Here is a 6,686-nt window from a genome sequence, read left to right on the forward strand (position 1 = left end):
TGTGTGCAAAACACACACACACACACAGAGCCACACACACACGCACACACACTGTGGCCACCTCCCCCAAAGACATAAGTCACAGTGAAAAAGAGGCAAAACTATGACAGAAATAGATAAACAATAAACTACGCTGTTTGCTGTCCTGGGGGATTATTATGGTCTGGCCACATTACTCGTGAATATAAGCACAATAATTCAAAATTGACGGACAGATTTTCTGACAGATTCAAATTTCCCCTCTACTTTGTTTGTCTCTGGACCGGGGAAGACAAAAAAGTCTCAAAGCAAACAGCAGATGGATTAAAAATAACAGGCACAGGAGAAAAGAAGACAGATGGACGGATGTCAAAAGAGGAGAAAAGGAGGGATGCAGGGGTGGAGGAGTTCTGGGTGAGATGGAGATGACTCTTAATAAAATAGGGTGATATAGATGACAGTGAGAGATGGAATGGGAAGAAATAAAACATGAAACAAGGTGGGAGAGAAGGAGAATTGAGAAAAAGGAACTATGATTCTGAACCTGAGAAATGAGTCAGTAATTCTTGGTACAGCGAGAAACTAGATATAAGACAAGAGGTAAAAAAGTAAGGGATAAAGAGATGGAAAGACACACTGTGAAAAAGAGAAAAAGGGCAAAAACTGAGCTAATAACTCTTAGTGTTAAAGAAGAGGAGAAACTGAGGTACAAGGGAGTGATGGAGGAATTGGGTTGAAGAGAATAAAGACATGTTTCCAGGGCTTTACAATGAGCTGATGGATGTTAAGGCTTGAAAACCAGAAGAATTACCAGGAATTTAGATGTTCTGGGAGAGAAATAAGCAGGGGACAGAGGGATCAGGTGATGAAATGATGGAAGGTGAAAAGAGGGGAGAGAGAAACTTGTGTGTAGGCCTGAGCAATAAGCCCATGAAACTTGATATACAGTGACAATATCACTGGGGAATTAGATGCCATCGGGACGAGCTTGTGAGCGATGGAGGGGAATGGGAGAGAGGAGAGAAAGGGAGGATATATCAGGAACAATGTGTCGTGAGGAGAGGGGGAAATTAAAGGGAAGAAGGAGGGAAATCAGAGGAATGGAGGGATATATGATAAAAGATGAATCAACAAATAAGAAGATAATTATAGCGAAGAGAGGATGGTATAGTAATGGTGGAGGGACTGATACGCTACGTAGCTTTAAACAACAAAAATCTCAAACTAAAATTTTACTGCAGGCTTAACAGTTTGAAACAAAAGAGGTAGCAGGAAATATAGAAAAAGATGTATTTTGTGTCGGACAGTTCCGTAGAGAAGAACCCTCTGCTGCTGCTTTTATCTGAGAAATGTATCCTCCCTCTATCTTGGACAAGGTCATCCGTGCTTTTATCTCCTCTCACTGAGAGCACTCCATCGCTCCTCCCTGCTCCCTCCGTCAAAAGTCACTCAGGATGCAGAATACAGCTGCTCTCAGGCACAAAACTTCAGCTGAGTGAGGGCGGAGGAGAGGCAGAAAGACAGAGAGAGAGAGAGGGGGATTCAAGGGGAGAGGAAAGAAAGGTAAAAAAAGAAAGGGAGATAGATAGGAGGAGGAGTGGATTAGTGAAGAGAGGAGGCTAGAAGGCGTGTGTATGTTGGTTGAAGTAATTGAGCTAATTGAACGTCCAAGAAATCAAAATGGAAGGCTGTGTATGTCAAAGCAGTGGAGGGAGAGGGAATGTAAACGAACATCAGGCTGAAAGGTCACTCATATGGAGGGATGGAAACAGAGAGAGAGCAGATGGAGATATAGAGTACAGTCCAAAATGCATATAGGCCATATAAACGCATCAGGCTGCTGATGTGTAGTGGAGCTGGGAGAATGACAAGACCAATAGAAGGATGAAGGGATGGGAGATTAAGCATTATTTGCTTTATTTACTCAACCTTAAGTTAAAAATAAAGATAAAATCTATATTCACTAGCTTTTAAATGACACTCTGGATCCATTGTTATGGACATCTCTCATGTCCTGTGATGCAATTTCATAAATTAATTCAGCAGTGCAACACAAAATGTTTGGACTGTTTTAGAATTAAGTGGAAACTTTTAACCCCCCTAGTGTTTTGTAGATAAGAAAATATACATGGTACCACAGTATTGGATGGTATCGGCCAACTACCACAACCCTTGTTAGGTTAACTGTTGTTGTTAAAGGTTTGTTATTATGATTAGTCAAGAGACACAGAATCCTGATTCTCCATCTGTAAGTCAAACTCTTCAGTTACGTGAATACTGCGGTAAAACATGTGGTCAAATATATTGGTGGAAAAAAACATGACAAACTTGGTAAACAGAGGCACCCGTCCAGCCTTTCCTTTGTTGCCTTTGTTGTGTTACTTTAAATGAGGTCAACAGCTATGAAATTATGCACTCATGAAACAACCCACCGAATATGAACAAATAAAGTCCATTGGAACGTACAGCATTACCAACCCAGTGACAGAATAAACAACCACAAAAGCACTAACAACTTTGACTACCCCCTGCTGTTATGTGCCCCTCCCTTACAGAAGCCACCACAGGGCAAAATGACCCAAACATTAATCCTCTAAACAGTAACAGACAGTCGGCCAAAACAGCTTCCCACCAAAATGCCAAGCCTCGCCCAGGGATGAAAACATTCCTGTTTGTACAATAAGTGAGCCGGACTGAGCCCAGGGCGGTCCACAGAAAGCTCCAGTTATACAGTACCATTCTGTCACATTTGTCGTGGTAGTAACCAACAGTGAGACTGACTGACTGGATGCTTCATAAGAAGGGAAAAACCCCTGATTGCAAGCTGCTGAGGTCAAACTATCAAAGAAAGCAGAATTAGGGATAATCGCTCTTGTCGCTGGCATTCCCAAGTGTTAGAACAGACAGGGACTGAAGACGAGGAGACTAAACTCGATTTTATGGGAAAGGAGCTTCATGTGGAATCTAAATTTCCTCCACAAATATTCAACTAGAGTCTGTGACAAAGGAACAGAAGACAGATAAAGTATTCCCCCTTCTTGAATAAAATTGGCGTTTTCTTTATATTAAATTTGCTTATAAATAATTCCTGGTTGGGGAGTGAAACAGTGAGTGATGACTTCCACAAAGAAGAAGAAAAACAACACTGGTGTCTGTGTAGAGATGAACTGAAAGAGTGAGCCGGTTCAGATCAGTTGCGCTCCCTTTGTTTTTATATATTTATGATATATTTTGATCCATGTATCCGCAGAGCTTTTTGAAATGTTGCTGAGCATGCATGCTCCTTTTCAAATTCATACAGTGACATATTTCCTGCTGGGAGACAAACCCTAAGCACAACCACAGCCTCGTAGCATCAGTCACTGAGCTGAGACAACCTTTCCTTGTGTAAGAGGCGCTTTAATGATCTGTGACTCCATGAGCTCACGAGCTGTGTGCTCCAATAAAGGCCTTTAGGATACATTAATGTGTTCCTACTGGTTCACAACAAAGATTGTATTATGGTTTGACCAGAAACGTTCAGTCGATTAGAACAGACTCAAAACGGATGCCTAACAAGTGAGAAAAAGTTGGGATTAAGAAAGGTTAAAGGAGCTCTGGGTCGTTGCTCAGAGGAGTAGAGGGGTTAGGACATGGATTACGACTGGGACAAAGATCAGTGGTTACGTGGTTAAAACTGCAGCGTGGAATAAATTCTGTACAATATCACGTTGTTAGGATTAGGATGTTAATTAAATATAACTGCAGCTGGGGTTGACAATAGCATCAGAGGCTAAAGGTTAACAGGTTCAAACAGTGATTGAAGCGACTGATGAGAGTGTGTGACTCGGGAGAGCACAGCAGAGGAGAGAGAGAGAGAGAAAGACATAATGTGACTGTAGAATATTCAGAGAGAACAGGACAAAGTTTATCCAAAGCCAAATATCTTCAGACATAATTCTTTAATTTGAGCCTTTAAATGCGCTAAATATCTGTATGTCTAAGCATGCTTCAGTGAGGAATCTGTAATAAAATACCGTCCACGTATTTCATTACAGGCAGGAAAAAGACACACTGAGAGGGCTGCTCTATTTTAAATCTGTCTCTATTCTGTCTCCAACTGTAATTTCATTTTATCACAACTTCCCCTCCCCCTCCCTCCCATATCAGTGGCCATTATTTCTAAAGACCCGACACATGTTAATCTGTGTGTGTGTGTGTGTGTGTGTGCGCGTGTGTGTGTGCGTGTTGGGAGGGGGTTAGGGGACATAAGGCCAATAAGCCCTCAGCAGTGGGCCCTGCCCCGTTAAACATGCACATTAACACCACATTATATAACGCAGACTGGCCTCCACAATAACAAGCCTCATAGCAACTCGCCCCCTTTACCAATGACACAAAGAGTATTTTATATAACTTTACAAGTAGTTTTATTACTTAATGTTATATTTAAAAAAGATTCCTGGAACAGTAAAAAGTTTAAATGAGTAATATAACTAAATCATGGCCAAGAACACCAGAAGGGCAAATAAATAATGGCATTCACTAGGTTTGGCTTAGAGAGGTGGACTAAAAGGTTGGTAGCAATAAGTAATCAATGATTTTCTTCAGGAGAGGATTTATTTCATATCAGACGTCTGGAAAAGTCTGTGAAAGCAGAAACCTCAACACTGAAATAATCGTTGCATGTTACTGAACTGTAGCCAAAAAAATCTTCTTGCACTTTTAATGCACCAAGTACATTATGCCTCAGACAATGTGACAATGTTTTATAGCTGCAGTGACCCATCGCACATGTGTTGTGCTGCAATAACAGAACTGTTTTTTTGGAGGTTTGTTTTTCTGTTTATGCACAGTTTTCAGTACTTTTCTATACCGTTTCCACCGATGTGTCTGTCCCTCCTGCTGTAGGAATGATAACAATTAATCAATGCTCGATTAATCAGCTGTTTAGAATTTGATTGAACATGTTTTATCAAATACAGATCTGAAATAGAAACTTGTTTTTGAGCGACTACATGTTAGCGGATATTCTTTTTACAAGCGATGATATTATTATATGTTGTTTTGTGGGTTACGCAGTGCTGTCAGAGAAAATGCAAAAAAAATTTGATTTTACAAACAATATAAAAAGAGTGCCTTAATTTGTTGTGTATTTAATTCTCGGCATTAGTGAAAAACCGGAAAGCCGGCTCCCAAATAATCCAAAAAATGGGCAAATACGTGGAGCTAAAGAGGGCTGAAAAAAGCCTGATTCCTGGAAACAGCCGCCTATGATGGCACATATCTGTCACTGAAAGCAGCCACGCCCCTAATTATGCAGAATTTTAAGACTTATACGAGTGACTTATATAAAATTTTATTGATATTATAGCATATCCCTACTGCAACATGCACTTATACATACATTAATCCATAATAATTAGATAAGATTTTCTAATTATTGTATTTGGTGAAATGTGTTTGTATGTCCCGGCTTCCTTGACATAAAAATAGAAATGCTCAAGACTAAGGCAAACACTGACTCACAACGACATGTATGTTGAGAATTACATTTGATTGCCATGTCTTTATCAACTTAATATGATGCTTGACATAATTCAATAGGCATCAGACGCTGTCCTGATGTATGAGGTCAGCCTGCTGTGATACTGTGAGCACACACTGCAGCTCCGTGGACATCTGGGGCTGCAGTGTGTGTGTGTGTAAGAGAGAGAGAGTGAGAGAGAGAAAGAGCTTCATCCAGCTGAGAATAAGGGATTTGATGAGTGAAATTGAAATATGAAATGGCTTCATAATCTCTCTGCCAGACAAAGACGGGGGAGCACGAGGTCAATCCCAATTCACACACTCTTTGTTGGCAAGAACAACTCTAATGAAATTTGGTCGGCTAAAAAAAAGACAATATCGTTACACAAAGACCACTTTGGGAAATAAAAGTTGGAGGGTTGAATTCTTTAGTTCTGCTCCAGCCCTGAGACATTGGACAGCCTTTTATTGAGAGCAAGAGAGAGAGAATAACATTAAGGGAGGGGGAGGTAGAGTATGAAATGCAAAGAAACTGTAAAAAAGAGAATGAGAGATAAAGATGGGGGTGAAAAGATTAACCACTGTGTATTGGACAAGACAAGACTCAGATTTATTCATACAGACACACAGATACAACCCAAAGTCTGCATTAAAGAAAAAAAACAATCTCCAAGTAACCCTCCCTCTCTCTGCCTCCTGTGCCTCTCACCTGTGTGTGTTGGTGTGTGTGATCCAACCCTCACCTGCTAGCTTGCTCTATGCTCCTCAATCACATACCTGCTTCAAGCAATCAACCGGGAACTGAAATGTCGAGACTACCACGTTCCACACTCCCCGTTTAATCTTGTGTAATTTAAAAATGTGCAGCGCTATCATTAAAAGTGTCGGTGGCACCTTAAACCTTGCCGTCATTTAAGTGAGTGACGTGTGTGCTGCCAGTAAACTCACACAGAGAAGTCAACACAGAGCAAGTAATGCTAGTATTAGCATCTAATGCTACTTCCAACCGGTTCCAACTGCTCCCGTTTACTGAAGCTATGCGCCGTTGTATTTACAGGGCCGTGTGTCCATACAGCTGTGTGTGTTCCCTGTGCTGTATGTGCGACACCTGTTTGCTGAATGAGGTGGACCTGCTGGGAATGATCCTGTGCCAGCCTGTCACGACCTGGCTCTGAAGCCGTGACAAAAACGAGGAGACG

The sequence above is a fragment of the Morone saxatilis genome, unplaced genomic scaffold (assembly GCF_004916995.1).
Source record: "Morone saxatilis isolate NCDOM2014 unplaced genomic scaffold, NCSU_SB_2.0 Contig18, whole genome shotgun sequence".
NCBI classification, from domain to species: domain Eukaryota; kingdom Metazoa; phylum Chordata; class Actinopteri; family Moronidae; genus Morone; species Morone saxatilis.